This window comes from Salvia hispanica, chromosome 4, assembly GCF_023119035.1.
Source record: "Salvia hispanica cultivar TCC Black 2014 chromosome 4, UniMelb_Shisp_WGS_1.0, whole genome shotgun sequence".
In the NCBI taxonomy this organism is placed as follows: domain Eukaryota; kingdom Viridiplantae; phylum Streptophyta; class Magnoliopsida; order Lamiales; family Lamiaceae; genus Salvia; species Salvia hispanica.
Genome location: NC_062968.1, coordinates 35,482,100 through 35,500,751, shown reverse-complemented (window position 1 = coordinate 35,500,751; position 18,652 = coordinate 35,482,100). Strand labels below are relative to the sequence as shown.

Sequence of the window (18,652 nt, the reverse complement as noted above, 5' to 3'; positions counted from 1 at the left end):
AGTTTCATCTATTCCCTCCATCCACTAAAAATATGAACTTTGAAGAGAACAAGTTTTAATATACAATAGGTATAGTAAGAGAGATATAGAGAAAAAATAATTGAAATATTGTTAGTGGAGAAATGTCATACTATTATATTAGAGAGAGAGAGAGAGAGAAAAAGCTTACAATATATAAAATTCATAATTTTAAGAAACATACTAAAATGAAAATAGTTCATATTTTTAGGGAAATGATAGAGTAATACTCCCTCTGTATTAAAATAATATAAACATTTGAAACGACACGGATTTTAATGCACAATTGGTAAAGTAAGTGAGAAAAATTGGTAAATTAAGAGAGAGGAAAAGAAAAATGAGTAAAGTAAGAAAGATGAAGAGAAAAAATAGTGAAAATAAAGTTAGTGGATTGTGGGTCCATGTCATAAAATAGAAAGATTATAAAATTTCTATTTTTAAAGAACAACTCAAAATGAAAATAGTTGTTATTTTTAAAAAAGCGGAACGAGTATATAAGGAATCAATTGCACATAGAAGCGAGAGTCGCAAAATGGGCCTAGGCTGCTATCCAACATGATGCAATATCTACATTGGTGGGATGGTTTTTGCGGCGCTCATGCTTTGGATGCGTCTAGTGTGAGTATAATTATTTTCTTCTCCAAATTTATGCTAATACCAAATTTTCTAGTTTTATTCCAATTTTTAAAAGTTTGGGTGTGTGTTAAGAAGTGTTGTAGTAGTATTTATTTTTAATATAGTAATTTTAGATTTTAAAATCATAAACTTTTATTTCTAAAATCATGTAAAGTTTGAATATTTATTTATTTATATCTTACATATATTTCAGTTTACATAAGAATGTAAAACATAGTAATAAAAATAATGAAAGTATTGTATTGTGATTTATAAATGAATTTTGGGCTAATTATAGGCTAAAACTACTTGGTGAAAGCATAGTCAAAATTCTATTGGTTTAGAGCATCTATAAACTATAATGACGTACCTTAACTAGCTTGAGTCCGTCCTGCCGGGCGGGATGGTTAAGGGATACCGATGTGGGTGAATAGACCCAAAGAGCCTACTGGTATTGAGGCCCGTCCCCCCCATGTGGTATGTTGTGGTGGATTAGTGACGCCCACTTGCACCCCGCGAGTGGATGTCGTTTTGGCTGTTTTAAAATTTGATTACTTCCTCTGTCCCACAATAATTGTCATACTTCATTTTTACCATAAATGGTAAGTAGAGACACATTCAACTAACTCACTTCACTCATATTTTATTATAAAACTCGTGCCCACAATAAGAATGACAATTATTATGGGACGGATGGAGTATATTTTTATTAAAGAAAAGCTAAAATCAATAATATTTTTTTCACTTTCTCAAATATTATCATTTTTTATTTTTTATCCTCAAATTAATCCCAAAATCATATGTAAATACCATATTCATCACATGATTTTATTTACACAAAAAACTACTCTTACTTATTTTTCTCTCTAAATTTTTTAATTTGTGTTCTAAAAATTAAATTATGTAATTTTTATTTTTAACAAGTGTGTAATGTAATTTTCATTTTTTATGGAAGTTTTATTAATAAAATCTTGTTTTATAAATTATATATTTAAATAAAAAAATGAAATAGTAAACCTTATGAATAATGAAGATAATGGATGATTAATGGGTGAATAATTGTATCTCTTAAGAGCATCCGCAATGGTCGGCTAGCGACCGGCTAGCCGATTCGTCGCGCTAGCTGATCGGCTAGCCGAACCATTGCAATCGGCCAGAGCGAAATCGGCTAGCTCTTCGGCGTGGGCTGTCCGATCGCTCGTTGGCAGCCGATCGGCTAGCCGCCATTGTGGCGGCCCGTCGGCTCAGCGCCGTTTTTTGATTTTTTTTTTTAAAATCATATATAAACGCGATTTTCGTTTTCATTTTCATTTGCACCACTTGTTTTAACGAGTTTTCTCTCTCTCTAACTTTTTGTACAAGAGCATCATCGAGAGATGAGTAACGCGGGTGGTATTTTTCACATGAACCGCGGGATGGAGCGGTATATGCGTATGGTGGAACAGCAGGCGATACCTCGCCCTCCACGAGTTGTCCACCACCGAGCAGTGATTGATCGGGATCACGTAGCTGCACATCAGCGGCTGTACGACGACTACTTTTCGGAGAACCCGCGGTTTCCCGCCAACATGTTCCGAACGACGTTTTAGAATGCGCAGGGAGTTGTTTATTCGCATCGTTGGCGCATTAGAGCGTCGATATCTGTGTTTCCGCTTCAGGCACAATGCGGGCTGGCAGACCCGGCCACACCCACTATTCAAAAGTGCACGGCTGAATCAGGCAGTTGGCCTACGGAGGTAGCGGCGGACATGTGGGATGAGTACCTCCACATCGGTGAGTCGTCGGCCACCGAAATGTCTAAGGAGTTGTGGGGGCGTGATCGGCATTTACGGTGGCGGTACCTTGAAGCCCGGATGCTCTAAATAAGGAATAAGGTAAAAAGTGAGGCGAGTCATAAATAAATAATCAAGGAAAGATTAAGGAATAGCTATGGGGATGATTTGCTGAACTCACACGCCTACTTTGACGGTTGCTTAACATTGACGCGTTCGTTAAACCGACATTGTTTGATCGTATCAATCTGGACCGTCCATCCGACCCGAAGTCTCTCGATAAATACCATACCCTCTTTTGTTACCCAAATCATAACTAATCTGATTTAATCCATGTGTCGTTGTTCTCCCTCTTCTGATTTCATGTTTGCTCGAGTTAATTGTTGGTTTGTCGTCTAATTCCGTTGATGCTTGCAACTTTGACGATCTGCTTGTGTTTTCCATCGGATTTCTGCTAACCTTCCTAACGTGTTTGAGCGATAATAGACGATCTAGCCGATGGTTCAACCTACTTTTGATATTTGTGGTTTTCTTTAGATTCTTCAGCTGATTTGACCTACTCGGTTGTTTGCAACGCTTGAAGATCAAAAGCGGTTATCGTTTCAAGTTTTGATGGTCTATTTAGGTTATGATATATCCGTGGTAGTTCATGGGCTTACTTTCGTTTGTATCTGTAGGGGGAAATCCCTTGGGTAGCTCGAGCTCGTGATCTATAGGTTCTGATGGACATATTGGCAGTTTTTGGAAGCGCTTATGGTTTGATGAGTTTACTTATTATGTTGTCTACTCAAGAAAACGTTTTTTTATCTTCGAGATATGTTCATGAATTTTGTCGGCATGTTAATTTTCGTGATTTTCGTTCGTCAATCTTATGCCAAAGGTGCTGTTTCCTTGACTTGGTGTCTCCATGACCTTAAATTGCAGATTGGAATTGTTGAGGAGGGTTGCAGACATTTTCTGTTGAGGTGGCTAGATTTAGTGACTGGGTAACTGCTTAAGCGAGTGATTTATTTCTGTTTTACTTGAACGGTATTCCACCCTGTTCTCTTGTGTGCTGCCCTCATGCCCATTTACTCACGGTGTCTTGGTTTTGTGACCCCATATATTTGAACATTTACTAGTTCATGGTGCCATTCGCAAATATGGTGTCACTTTTGATTTTCTCAGTCTATTGAGGTCCCAATTTGTCATATTTGGTTTATTTTGTTTTGATTCTATAGGTAGACCGTAGACCATCCCTCATTCATCTAGCATTTTATACCTAGGTTGTCTAGAAGCTTCAGTGACCAGATAAGTATCTTACGATTGGTCAAGTTTTGGCTTAATAATTCCCTTTTTCATTTGCATTCATTGCTATTTAGCAACTTCAGGTCTGACTAACTCTGATATATGTTCAAGCTGGAGCTATTTTTGTCTGTTTATGTAGTGCTTGATGTGGGAGTGGAGTAGTGGTCTCATGTCTATACAGTCTATTAGTATATTTTTATCCATGTTCTCCCCTCTGCTTATATTTGCCCATCTATTTTCAGAGGTTCGACTTTTAGGTGGTTCTAGTTGTTGACAATGGAGAGGTCTGGTTTGACAAGCTTATCTCTTTCTGTTTACCCTCATAAATCCTAAATCAAATAATTTTTTTGGCACATCTAACGTTGGGTGTTGACAATTCTGTGATTTTTCGTTCATTTATCTAGTGTGCAGAGTCCTATGTGGATCCCTAATTATGCTGTTAAATCAGGTATATACTTGTATTAGCTAGTGTTAGTGCTAATGTATCCTGTGTTATGCTTTGTTGGGCATTTTCCAGAGCAAGTGCATGTGCTGATGGTTGATTTTGAGGAATGATAACATCTACGTGAAGGTTTGACAAGAATGACAAGAAATATGGTTGTTGTTTTTCAGTGTTATAATTACATCATTGCTATCAGTTTCATTTAATTTTTCAGTTGACGTCCTGTTATTTGATTAGCAGCTTTGAGCGAGTCATATGACACCTTCTTTGGGGTTGTTGCTATTATTTCCTGCTGTTATTTGTTGGGCATGCACGAGTGCTAGTGCATGTTATTTATGACTAACTTTGAGGGGTTAAAAACATCTACAGAAAGGATAGACAAAAAAGTTTGTGGTTTTTCTGTCATATCATTCCAACATTACTAGTGCTTTCATTTTTCAAGCCAATTCCAGTTATTTGCTCAGCAGCTTTGAGCCAGTCATGTAGGTACCTTCTTTGGGGTGGTTTCACTGTGCTACTTTGATTTACCTTGAAGATGGCTGACATTTTAACACTATATATTTGTTGTAGTTGGCTGTCTTTGTGAACAGGTTAAATGCGTTCTTGTTTACAGTATGCAGAGCAGTATAGTATAGTGTTTTTTTTCTACTACATTCTGTCTTCTGCCTAAACCCTCCTTCCCTGCTTATTATTATGCTCTTGGATTTCCAGATATATGATATCCGGGGTGGTTTGTAGTCAGCTTCCATCAGAACAGTTGACTTTTGCCTGGTTTTGTTCCCTTTGTTCTGTTGCAATCGTTTTTTAGTTTTTGTAGATTGGATATTTCTCTCTCACCCTGTGGAAATATTAGGAAGAAGTTATATGGTTCCATTCAAGTTGGATCTTATGGTGTGGCTATCTTGGTCCTGTTGTTGGAATAAAACTCTCTTTGTTACTGGCATTGATATAGTAGTATTTATGGAGCGTAGCAGAGGGAGTATTTCTACACCATTTATCTTCAATTTAGGTTTCCTCTTGCTTATTATTGTACTCTTCAATTTCCAGAGATCTTTGAGTAGTTCTTGATCAGTTTGCATCAGAAGTCAGTTTTGGTTTGAAGCCTGGTTCCCTTAGCTTTGTATTATTCACACACATTTATCTTCCACCTAGAATTTCATCTTATTATTATCCTCTTCAATTTCCAGAGATCTTCGGCGGTTCTTGATCAGTTTCAATCAGTAGAAGGCAGTTCTGGTTTTGTAGCTAGGTTTTCTTGCTCTGTTTTCTCAAATTTTCCTTGCTATGTATATGGAGATTGTTTTCTCTCACCTTGTGACAGGTAATATTAGGAATAATTTATCGTTCTATGCCAGTTGAGGATCTTATGGTGCGGTTATCTTGAACCTGTTGTTGGAAAAAACATGAACTCTTAGATGCCTGCATTGATAGTGTTAATGGAGTAGCAGAGGGAGTATAGTGTTTGTTCTACACCATTTACCTTACTCCTAGACTATCCTCTTGCTTATCCCTATCCTTGTTGATTTCCAGAGATCTTGGGTGGTTCTTGATCAGTTTCCATCAGAAGGCAGTCTGGTTTGATGTTTGCCTCTCTTTGCTCCGTTTCATCAAGTTCAGTTTCTATGCAGATATGGATATTGTGTTTTTCGACTAACACTGTGACAGGAGAAACTAAGAGTAAATTATGGTTAAGCTGTCTTTGTCCTGTTGTTTGACAAAGACTACTGTCTGATGCTGGCATTAATATCATGTTTAAGGATGGTAGTAGAGGGAGTAGTACGTTCTTTCATACACCATTTTTCTTCCATGTAGAATTTCCCCTTGCTTATTGTTATGTTCTTCAATTTCCAGAGATCTTTGGGTGGTTCTCGATCAGTTTCCATAAGAAGGCAGTTCTGGTTTCATGCTTGGTTCTCTTTGGTCTGTTTTGTCCACTTTACTTCTTTCTGTAGATGTGATTGCCTCTTTCTTCACCGGTGACAGGTGATATTGAGCTATATCCAAGTAGGATCTTAAGATATCGAATGCTGGCATCTCCATTATGTTTATAGAGGCTGACAGAGGGAGCATAATATTTTTACTAATCCATTTATTCTAATATCTGGACTTTCTTGTTGCTCATTGTTATGCCCTTCTTTTTTCAGTTCTATCTTTTGATGGGTCTTAATTGTTTTCCACTGGAAGGCTGTTCTGTTCTGGTTTGGTAATTGGTTTCCTCTGCTCCATCTCATCCACTTCTATTTTTTCATGTTGTGTTGTGGATATTGTTTCTGCCTCAAGCCTGTGAAAGGTGATGTAAAGAACAAAAAGTGGGAAGATTAAGGGCTGATATATTCAGTATATTAAGTTACGTAACCTTATTGCTTCAGAAAGTTTGTGAGATAAGCCAAAGTGAGATTTTTCTGGAGGATTAATTGAGCTTCATTTCTTTTAAAGATTGAAGTAATGATTAATCTTGTGGCAAACTGTTCTTCTGGAGTAATGGCTATGTATTTTTCATATGTTCTGGTACTAGCCTTCTTTTTTGCATCTTCCTTTCTACATTCCAAATCACCTTTTTTTTTCTAGAACTAACCATTTAGTATCTTCGTTTTATTCACAATCTATGCAGGGTGATGCATCTTATCTCTAGGTGTCACTTCAATTGAAGATCACTTTCTTAGGAGTCCCTGTATTTCAAAAACTTTTTACTCTAGAGTTCGTCTCCTAATTTTTATGCTGTTACTGACTCATGCATATATCTTTTCTATGTTTTTTGCTGTGTTTTTTTGTACTCTATTTGCAGAGGATCGACATCCAGTTGTTCCTTCCCAGTGACAATGGATATATCTGGTTTGACAGTCTTGCCCGTTTCCACTCAATGACAAATTCCATATTAGAATCTCTATCCTTTTGTTTGACCTCTTTGAAGACAGGAAATCCGTACATTGTTGGTTGTGCATCTAACCCAAGCAAAGTTCAGCATTCTTGAGTCTTGTCATTATGCTCAGTTAAGGTGTCCAAGTCTACATGTCTACATTCAGTCATTTTCAGTAGTGGTTTAAAAGTTATGTGGATTATGGATATATGGCTACTACATTCAGTAATTTTACACAGATATCTAAGTTAATGTGGATTATGGCGGAGCTCTGATATCTAGGGACATGTGACAGTTGATGATGCAAAATTATCACTACTAGTAGCAGCTCTTCCTCATTCATATACGTACTTTTGATTTGCAACTGTGAGTGAGTGATGATTTACCTCATCTTGTGCTCCCTATGCTATGCTGGCGATGTGTATGAGTCTGTGAGATCAATGTGCTACTAGTGAAGGACTGATTGGGTTTGTGCTGTTAGGTCTGTCTTTTTGTTCATTTGGAGGTCGTCAGGGGTCTTTCATATATCTCTTCAAGGTGCTTGTTTCAATATTTTCGTACATTTCCCGTGGAACATCCTTACATTGTTGTGGTTGTTTGCTCTGGCTCCCACCATATCTAACACTGCTTGGAGGTCTTTGTTTGATGTCTGCACTGAATGCTCAACTAAAATCCTCTGACAGAGGGAGTGAAGTAGCTGCTATGCTCCATTTTGTCTTCTACCTTGTCTTTATGCTTATCTATAGTTATGCTCTGCTCCCGGAGGTTTGGTCATTGGGCAGATCTCTATCAGATTCAGGGATTTTTGTGGCTAACAGAAAAGTTGTGGCTACTACTTTGACTGCGTTGAATTTAGGTGTTCCGTGTCCTGGGTATCCATCTTGAGTCTTTCTCCTATGGGTTCAGTCTTATCTGCAGTGATCTTTTCTCTTGAGTATGTCGTGATTAGTGCTTTGCTGCCACGGTTTATCCAGTTTGCTAAGTGAAACTTTTGGACCATGAATAGAGCTTGATGCTATGATAGAGACGCCAAAGTGGTGTAGGACATTGTTTGATAAGAAGCTTCTGTACTTTTTGCTGCCTAATATGATTTGATTGTGAGGGATTTCGTTGGTCCAGCAAGCATGACAGTTTGTGGTCGTTTTATGTCTTTTCCGTCTATTTTAGGATAATGTTATCCTTGTTACTGTGGAGCTGCTATTTCTGGTTTGGATGCTCACAATTCAGAATCATGCTTAGGCCGACTTCTAGTAGGCCTTACAACATTGTAATGGTACATCTGTTGCTTGCTAATGGCTATCTTCAAGCCCTATCTATATTGGGAAAAAAATGCTTAGGCTGACTTGTAGTAGGTCTTACAACATTGTAATACATCGTTTGCTTCCTAATTGCCATCTTGAAGCACTATAGAATGCTGTTCGTTTTGATAATTACTGTATTTATCTTCAGTTCAGTTTTTCAGTTCCATTGCATACTTGTTCATGTTACTACATGATTGCAAGCATCTCATGGTATTTAGACTAGGATAATTTAGGATGTACTCCTTGCTTGTACGGATTATATCAAGTCTATGCAACTGAACTATAAGGTGACTATTAAGGATTATATTTTTAATACATGATACTTGACAACTTGTTTTGAGTTGTACATTTGCTTAGTAATTATTCTCTGGAGCAGGTTTTCCAAAGCCATAATTTTCATTTGTTGTGAAGGTAGTGGCTAACCTTGTTTTGAGTCTTGAAAAAGTATTGGTTGGTGGTTCATCTTCTGCATCTACTTGAAAATAATCTTATGTATGAAGTTAAGTCAGGGTCGGATTTGATAGATACTGGCTAATCTTTTAAAAGAATTAAGCTTGTTTGACTTAACAATTTCGAGCTTATTATTTTCTGTCATCCTTAAAAATAAAATCCTAAAATTAGCTCTTTGTTCCTATTGTTGCCAGGATACTCTGCTGAACTGATAGTATTTCTCGAGTTCTTTTTTCAATACAGTTCATTTTCTATGCTACTTTATACTTTGCATGTTTTCTGCGACTGTACCCTACCCACTTGGATTTTTCTTTCCAGTTAAAATGTTCTTTTGTTTGATAATTTGTGTTTGTTCTCTTTTCTACTTTTATCTGTTAAGCAAGTTCTTTATTTTCAAATGACACATGTTTGTTCTAAGTGGCCAGTCGATCCCATCTCTCTGTATGTGATGCTTCTAGGTGCTTGCTTCCTTGTTGAATTCTCTGTCTAGTACTAGGTAGAGTCGTGTAACTCTGCCTGTGATGGGTTTTGTGTAATCGATTGGATTACTTGACAACTTGTTTTGAGTTGTACATTTGCTTAATAATTATTCTTGGAGCATGTTTTCCAAAGCCATAATTTTCATTTGTTGTGAAGGTAGTGGCTAACCTTGTTTTGAGTCTTGAAAAAGTATTGGGTGGTGGTGGTTCATCTTCTGCATCTACTTGAAAATAATATTATTTATGAAATTAAGTCAGGGTCAGATTAGATAGATACTGGCTAATCTTTTAAAAGAATTAAGCTTGTTTAACTTAACAATTTTGAGCTTATTTTTTTCTGTTATCCTTAAAAATAAAATCCTAAAATTAGCTCCTTGTTCTTATTTTTGTTAGGATACTCTGCTGAACTGCTAGCATTTGTCAAGTTCTATTTTTTTAATACAGTTCATTTTATTGTGCTAGTTTATACTTTGCATGTTTTCTGCTACTGCACCTACTTTGAATTGTTCTTTCCAGTTAAAATGTTCTTTTGTTTGATAATTTGTGTTTGTTCTCTTTTCTACTCTATCCGTTATGCAAGTTCTTTATTTACAAATGACACATGCTTGTTCTAAGTGGCCAGTCGATCCCATCTCTCTGTATGTGATGCTTCTAGGTGTTTGCTTCCTTGTTGAATTCTGTGTCTAGTACTAGGTAGAGTCGTGTAACTCTGCCTGTGATGGGGTTTGCCCCTGTGCAGCCGGTCCCAAGCCCGGTAAAAAGAGGAGGGGCGGCATGGATGAGTTTTCAAGTTGTGTAAATTTAGAACATATGAATACAATGTCTAAAATATTACCGCTTTTGTCGGTAGAAATACTATAACGCTCCCTTTGCCCATGCTGTTTCGTAGTATCTCGTTATTGACATGTGTTCGTTTGGGAAACACATGCACTTTTACAAGTCTTCCTGTTTTAACAAGCTTAACAGAAGAGACTTAACAGTCAGTGGTTGATCTAGAGTGTGGGAGGGGTTGGTTGATCCCCTTGGATCACCAGGAGGGCCAAAATATCCTTGTGATCTGCAAGAAAATCATGGCCTTACGATCTGCTGGAAAATTAATGGCCCTCCTCCCGATCTGTAGAATTAGGAGAAGAAAAAGATGAAGAGGGAAGAAGATGAGGGGAAGAGATGATGATGTATGAACTGCATAATTTGTTAAAAATGGCGAAGGAGAAGAAAAATGTTTGAGGGGTTGCAGGCTTTATTTAGAAGAAACAGATCGACAGTCAATATTTTGGGTGTTATTTAGAAAAAATAGAACGGCAATTATACCAAAATACGGAGAATTTACTAATTTAGGCACCGTTCTCGGTCTATTAGTTTTATCTACAAAATAATTTGTTTTTCACATGAGTTTTGTGCATTTATTTGAAATGAAGACCCTTCGGGATTGATCAATTTTCCACAATTTCAAGTTCCAACGCTGTATTTACTATATACCTTAATCATGAAATAATAAAATCCAACACTTCCTTCGTCCCATTTTAAGAGTCTCATTTGAGTTCGAAACGAGTTTTAAGAAATGTAAATGAAAGTTGGTGAAAGGAGATAGTGGAATGTGAATCCTAGTTTTATATATTAGTTTTATAATAAAATTTGAGTAGAAGAAAGATTAGTGGAATGATTTTAGGAGTCTCATTTGAGTTCGGCACGAGTTTTAAGAAATGTAAATGAAAGTTGATGAAAAGAGATAGTGGAATGTGAATCCTGGTTTTATATATTAGTTTTATAATAAAATTTGAGTGGAAGAAAGATTAGTGGAATGTGACGTTTATTATTATTTATGGAATATTATAATTGAGATTCTTAAAGTGGAATATCCAAAAATGATTAACTGAGGTAAGTTAAACGAATGTATAAAACTGGAATGGTAGATTTTAACAAATAATTTTAAAATTACAAGTGAAGAAGAGAAGATTCAAGTATTCTAATCAAGGACGAAGAAGAAAGAATATAATTAGGATTCACTTTTCAATTTTCACTATCTTTCTATTCACATTCCATCACATTTTCTAAAATTCGTATCAAATTAAACTACGCGTACTATACGTGGACGCATAAAGTACTACTGTATTTTGATACATTTTCAAACAAAGTAAATACTCATTAGATGAAATTAGTTTGAATGTTAGTCCTATTATTCGTGGATAGAGAAATACTATATTTGGATATAGAGAGATGATCAATGTATAACAAATACTGAGTGCATAACTAGAGAATAAATATCAGCCATTAGATCAAAACGATCTAGTTCACTATATGGACGTTTTCCTTCACAATATGAATTTAAAAACAAGAAGTGAACCAAAATACATTTATAGTGAAATATTTACTCCATCAAAGTAAATATTTGGTGAAATTAGTTTTATTTCCACCTGTTTTTATTTATTAAATATTTGTTAGATATATAATAATGTTATAATGCTGGTATGTCTTGTCTTAAGACACTTTAATATGCAGTAGTAGAATAATAATGATGAACTGATAATTTTGAATTATCTGCCCCCTACAAAAAAGGGACTAACTATAAAAGGTAAAAATGGCAAAAAAAATAAATCATTTGAGCCTAAAAAATGATACAATCCTATTTTCAGAAAGGAAAGATATCATGTATTCGGCTTTTCCTACTAATTAAATAATTTCTATAAACCGACTTGTTCTGATCCAATCAATCGCAGCCGTCCATCTGCCGCCAACTCCAGCTATAATTACCCAAACCATCAATCTACTCCATGCTGCAATGTTTATAAAAATTTCTTGAGGTTTTGTGCTGCGATTTATGTTGGCGACTAGGTTTTGTGTAATCGATTGGGTTACTTTCTCTGGTGCGATTTCTCTTTACTTTCCCTAATCTAGTACGGCGGCGAGAATAGATGGGTTTACGATCGGTCTACTGTCGAAGTTTCTTTTGTTGTGATTCTTCTTCGATATTGATTATTTGGTTATTTTAAATGATCGAAGGTCTAATACTAGTATTATGGTTCAAGTTTTGACGGTCTTTTTATATCATGATTGGTTCTCGGGACTCACCTTCGTTTGTTTATGTTAGTGCAATCGATTTGTTAGTTCGTGATCTTTCGTTTGAAGGTTAATTTTGTCTCTTTGTCTATGTGAAATTCTATCCATTTATTCTCCGAGTTTGATAGTTATCGGCAGTCGTGGAAGATTAATTTACTCATTGTTTCCTCTTCTCTGGCCATTAATGGATATCTTGATGTTCGGTATTCGCGCTAAGCCGGTGAGCAGCCTCGCAGCCTCAGTATCATACTTCAAATAATTTCTATGCAAATGAGGTTTATCGTGATTTGCGCACATCAATCTTATGCCAAAATTAGCTGATTCCCTGACTTGGTGTAGCCTGTAGGACGTTTTCTCCCAGTGTCTCCATAAATAAATTGAAACAGGCTGGTTGGTATATGGAGTCATCTCTGGCAATGATAGTGTATATGGAGGGTGGTGGAGGGAGTATAGTATAGTATTGTTTAACAATTTTATCTTCTACATAGACATTCCATGTGCTTATCGTTATACTCTTCAATTTCCAGTGTCTTACATCCTGGTTTGGTGCTTGGTTATTTTTACTCTGTTTCATCAGTTTCTTTTTTGTTACCTGTATATTGTGCTGGGCCTCAACATGTGACAAGAGATGCAAAATAAATTTTAGTTCTGTTGAAGGTGGAGCTTAAGGGGGGGCTGGCTGTGTTGGACATGGACCAATATTTGATGCTGGTGTTGACCGAGTTTATGAAGGGTGGCAGAGGGAGTATAGTATTTTTCTACTGTCGTTTATCTTCTTACTGGACATCTCCTTTGGGTTATGCCGTTTTGTGTATATACAATGTAGGGAGTATACTAAAGTGTTTTTGTCTACTTCGTTTTATCTTCTACGTCGACCTTTCCAATGCTTATTGTTATACTCTTTAATTTCCAGTTTCTGGTCGTTGGCAAGTTCTTAATCAACCTTCACAAAGAGAGTTCTGTTTTAATGCTGCATTATCCTTTCTCTCTTTCATCAGTATTTTGTTTGTTACACAGATGTAGATTTTATCTTCTACGTAGACATTCCCGGTGCCTACCTATATACTCCTCAATTTACAGTGTTTTATCAATGGCTGGTTCGTAATCAACCTTCCGTGGAAGCCAGTTCTGGGTTGGTGCTTGGTTACTTTTACTCCGTTTCATCAGTTACATTTTGTTACATGGATATCGGGTTTGGCCTAAACATATGACAGGAGATACAGAATAAATTAAGTTCTGTTGAAGTGGAGCTTATGGAGGGCTATCTTGGTCTGGCTGTTGGACATGGACCAATATTTGATGCTGGCGTTGATCGAGCTTATGAAGGGTGGCAGAAGGATTATATAGTATCTTATACTTCCGTTTATCATCTCGCTGGACATTTCCTTTGTTTATTGTTATGCTCTTCAGTTTCCTGATGTCAGATATTTGGTACTTCAGTTTTCAAGAGAAGGCAGTTCTGGGCTTTTACATTGTGACAAGGAGTATAGAATAGTGTTATTTCACTACCTCGTATCTTCTCCCTGGACCTCCCTGCCCTTATTGTTGTTCTCTTTGTTATCCAGTCTCTGACTATCGGGTGGATTCTTCATCAGGCTTCGCTGGAAGGCAGTTCTAGTTTGAACTTTTGATGCTTGGTTAACTGTTCCCTTTAACCTGTTTGTTTATTTACCTATGTTTCAGCCTTTGTCACGGGTCGTTGAAGTGGACCAATCTCTGATGCTTGCATTTATGGTGTTTATGAAGGGTGACATTTATCCTGTCATTTGTCTTCTAGCTGAGCTTTCTCTTTCCTTACTATTATGCTCTTCAATCTCCAGATGTCTGATCTTTGGGTTGTTCTATCAGTTTCTAGGGGAAAGTCTTTCTTTGTTTATACTGTGTGGCAGAGGGAGTATAGTATTATAATTTTTTCAAGTAATTATTTTTTCCTATATAGACTTTCTTCGCGTTTATCTTTACTCTTCAATTTCCATTATCTGAGCGTTGGGTGGTTCTTAGTCAGCCTTCAGCAGTTTACGTCGGAAGGCAAGTCTTGCTTGATGCTCAAGTGTCTTTACTCTGTATTATGTTTTTTGTTTGCTATGTAAATGTGTATAATAATGTTTTTGTCTTCATTGCAAAATAATTGTTTCCGTCAAAGTAGGAGTTTTAGTGGGACTGTCATTGTGGACGCTGTCACATCTCTGATGCTGGCAAGGATAGTGCTTATGGATGCTAGTAGAGAGAGCACACTATTTTTCTGCTGTCATTTATCTTCTAGCTGGTCTTTCCTTTACTTGTGAATCTATCAGAGTATGAGCTGATTGAAGGGCTATCTTCGCCTGGTTGTTTGACATGGGCCAATACTCAATGTTGGTATTTGAAGTGTTCTCGGAGGGTGGTAGAGGGAGTATAGTACTTTTGTATTTCATTCATCTTCTAGCTGGAGTTTCCCCTTTCTTATTGCTATGCTGTTCACATCTCCAGTTGCCTTATTCTTCTTTCTCAAGGGAAGGCGGATTGGTGTTCTACAATGTGATAAGAGGGAGTGCATTATAATATTTTTCTGTGCTTATCGTTTTACATTCGTTTCTAATTTTCTGCAGTCATTTATCTTCTAACTGGACTTAATCTTTGCTTCTTATTATGCTCTTTGATTTCCAGATGTCTCTGCATGGTTCTATAGGAAATTCGGTTCTGGGTTTGAGAGAGAGTATGGCATGGTATCTTTAAGATTTTATCTTTTATGTAGATATTCCTGTGCTTATCATTATACTCTTCAATTTCCAGTGTCTTAATGTTGGCCGGTTCTTGATCAACTTTCAGTGGAAGCCATTTCTGGTTTGATGCTTGGTTATTTGCACTCTATTTCATCAGTTTCTTTTTTTGTTAAATTGGATATTGTGTTTGTCCTCAACATGTGATAGAATTTACAAATAAATTTTGGTTCTGTTAAAGGTGGAGCTTAAGATGGTCTATCTTTGTCTGGCTATTGGACACGAATCAATATTCAATGCTGGAGTCGACAGTATTTATGAGGGCAGGGAGAGGGAGTGTAGTATTTTCATATGTTGTCATCTTCGTGGTAGACCTACCCTTTGCTTATTTTTATGCTCTTCAATTTACCGATGTCAAATATTTGGGTTCAGTTTTCAAGAGAAGGCAGTTATGGGCTTTTACAGTGGCAAAGGGAGTATAGTATGATATCTTTTATATTTTTTCTTTTACGTAGACATTCCCTGTGCTTATCATTGTACTCCTGAATTTCTAGTGTCTGATCTATGGATGCCCTTGCGCTGTTTTGTTTTAAGTTTTTTTACTTGTTGTTTCATCAACTTTTGTTTATTATAGATATGGGTATTGTTTAACATCTCAACCTGTTACAGGCGATATTAAGAACAGGCTATGGGTTTATCTAAGTTGGATCTTACAGTGTGGCTGTCTGGTCATGTTGTTGCCTGTTGGACATTGATGTAGTGTTTATGGTGCGTTGCATAGTGAGTATAGTATTTTTTGTTCACCACTTATCTTCCACCTAGATTTTCATCTTATTATTGTCCTCTTCAACTTGCAGAGATCTTTTGTGGTCCCTGATTGTTTGCATCAGAAGGCAGTTCTGGTTTGGTGGCTAGGTTCCCTTTGCTCTGACTTTTCAACTTCTCTTTGTTATTTAAATACGGAAAATGTTTTTCGCTCACCGCGTAACAGGATTACGAATAATTAATGGTTCTATCCAAGTTGGACCTTATGGTGTGGCTATCTTTATCTTGTTAGGACAAAACATGAACTCTTAGATGCCGGCATTGATATAGTGTTTATTGTAGGTAGAGAGGGAGTATAGTGTTTTTTCTGCACCATTTATCTTCCACTTAGAATTTCGTCTGGCTTGTCTTATCCTTACCAATTTCCAGAGATCTTTGGGTTCTTGATCAGTGACCATCAGAAGGCAGTTCTAGTTTGATGCTTGGCTCCCTTTGGTCTGTTTCATCAACTTCTATTTATTTTATGTAGATATGGATACTGTTTTTGAACTCACCCTGTGACAGGAGAAATTAAAAATAAGTTGCGGTTCTATCCAAGTTGGTTCTTCTGGTATGGCTATCTTTGTCCTTTTGTTTGACAAAGACTACTCTTTGATACTGGCTTTGATATAATGTTTATGGCGGGTAGTAGAGGGAGTATATCATTCTTTTACACCAATTTTCTTCAACGTAGAACTTCCTCTTGCTTATTGTTATGCTCTTCAATTTCCAGAGATCTTTGGGTGGCTCTCGATCAGTTTCCATAAGAAGGCAGTCCTGTTTTCATGCTTGGTGTCCTGTGATCTGTTCCATCCACTTCACTTTATTATGTAGATATGGTTTCTTCTTTCCTCACCCTGTGATATGACAGGCTGCCAGTGGTACACAATAGTTTTTCCAATTCATTTGTTCTTCTATCTAGACTTTCTTGCTGCTTATTGTATGATTTACAATATCCAGATCTTATCTTTTGATGGGTCTTAATTGATTTTCATTGGAAGGCCGCTCTGATTTTATAATTGATTTCCTCTGTCCCGTATCATCAGCTTTTATTTTTTATATTGTGGTGTGGATATTTTTTCTGCCTCACCCTGTGACAGATGATATAAAGAACAAAAGTGAACCAAAAGTTAGAAGATTATGGACAGAGCAATTCAGGAGGGATAAGATAAGTCACCTTATTGCTTCAAAATGTTTGTGGGCCAAGCAAAAATGAGATTTTTCTTGAGGATTAATTGAGTTCCATATCTTTTAAAGAAAAGAGTAGGACACTTACCATTAAACTCATCAATTTCCAGTATCTTATCATTGTGGGTTTTTTTATCAACCTTCAGTGGAGGCCTTCTAGTTTGATACTTGGTTGTTTTTACTCTGTTTCATCAGCTTCTTTTCTGTTACATGGATATTGTTTTCGGCCTCCACCTGTGACTGGATGATACAAAATAAATTTTGGTTCTGTTAAAGGTGGAGCTTAAGATGCTGTATCTTGGTCTGGCTGTTGGGCATGAGGATCTTCTGGCGTTGCAGTGTTTGTATGAGGGGGTGGGGGTGAGCAGAGGGAGTTTAGTTTGATATCTTTTAGATTTATCTTCTTTGTAGACATAACCTGTTCTTACCGTAATTGTTCTCAATTTCTAGTGTCTGAGCAATGGCTGGTGCTCGATCAACCTTCAGTGGAAGCCAGTTCCAGTTTGATGCTTGGCTAGCTCTACTTTGTTTCATCAGTTCCTTCTTTTACATGAATATTGTGTTTGACATCACCCTATGAGAGAAGATACAATCATACAAAATAAATTTGATTACGTTAAATGCGGAGATTGAGGTGGCTATCTTTGTCTGGTTGTTGGACAGGATTAGGAACCAATCTTTTGATATACTGGCCTTAACTTATTTCACTTGGAGCTTGAGGTGAGCTATTTCACTTAATTACCTCAAAACTGTTCACCTTTCATGTTGTAACGTGATCATTTTTCTTCGGCTTATGTATTCAAAGCTGATAAGAAACCCATGATTTCACTTACTAACATTGTCCCACCAATTGTCAATTTTCCTTATATAGGTAATGAACAAATTGTATGTGTGTCCATGTGAACAAAATTTTCTTAGAACTTCAGTTACGTATTAGATGACTGCAACTGTTTAATACAAGAAAATTGCAGTCTTGCATGGAGGATGTAGATAGGGGTCTATGAATCTTGGTTATAGAAGAAATGAACAACTAGATGGCTCTCTACTTGAATTTGTATGAACTTTTTAGTCCAGTGAATCTATGCGTGTGCTTTTATGTACATTTGTGGATAGGTAGTCGTGTAACTCTGCCTGTGTGCTGGGGTTTCCTGCCACAGCCGGTCCCAAGCCCGGGAAAAGAGGAGGGGCGACAAAATAATGTAGTAAGGTGGCCTTTATGAGTCTGTTTTTTCACTGGTTATGATTTTCTCTTCCAAACATACACAAAATTCTAATTCTCTATACTGTTATTGCATTACGGAAGCTCTTTCCTTTATTCCTTTACGTGTGGTGTATTTCCGTCTGCTTGATCTCTACTTGTGGTTATGTTTGGTAATTACCATTATATTTTCTTATATTACTGTTTGGGGACTTTGATATATCTTCCAATTTACCTAAGTTTGGTAGTCAGTAAGGTTTTTGATGCTCTCTTAGAATTTGATTATGGTAGTTAATAACCTATCTCTGAGGCCATTCTAGTATTTATGGAGGGTGGCAGAGGGAGTATAGTATTTTCTGTGTTCTAGCTGACTTTCTCCTGGCTTACCATTATGCTCTTCAATTTCCAAATGTATGCTCTTTCTGTGGTTGTATCAGTAACCTAGAAAAGGTGGTTCCAAGGTTTTATGTTGTGCGTACATTTGA

General features: G+C 36.8%; 2 long non-coding RNA genes across 18 annotated transcripts; both read left to right on the top strand.

Moving 5' to 3' along the window:
• The first annotated feature begins 2,730 nt into the window (after positions 1-2,730).
• LOC125220151 lies at positions 2,731-8,652 on the top strand. Of its 3 annotated transcripts, none has more exons than XR_007176301.1 (3): positions 2,731-3,161; positions 3,330-3,391; positions 3,935-8,652. It is a non-coding gene; the product is annotated as an uncharacterized LOC125220151 (long non-coding RNA). The 3 variants fall into 3 exon arrangements; XR_007176302.1 differs by having other exon boundaries at positions 2,731-3,391; positions 3,935-3,976; positions 4,097-8,652; XR_007176300.1 differs by having other exon boundaries at positions 3,330-8,652.
• Positions 8,653-12,014: 3,362 nt separating this feature from the next.
• Positions 12,015-17,801, top strand: LOC125220152. Of its 15 annotated transcripts, none has more exons than XR_007176314.1 (6): positions 12,015-12,498; positions 12,925-14,983; positions 15,051-15,757; positions 15,835-16,352; positions 16,515-17,329; positions 17,420-17,801. It is a non-coding gene; the product is annotated as an uncharacterized LOC125220152 (long non-coding RNA). The 15 variants fall into 15 exon arrangements; XR_007176306.1 differs by having other exon boundaries at positions 12,015-13,410; positions 13,493-14,983; XR_007176311.1 differs by having other exon boundaries at positions 12,015-14,973; positions 15,051-15,101; positions 15,219-15,757.
• The last annotated feature ends 851 nt before the right edge of the window (positions 17,802-18,652 follow it).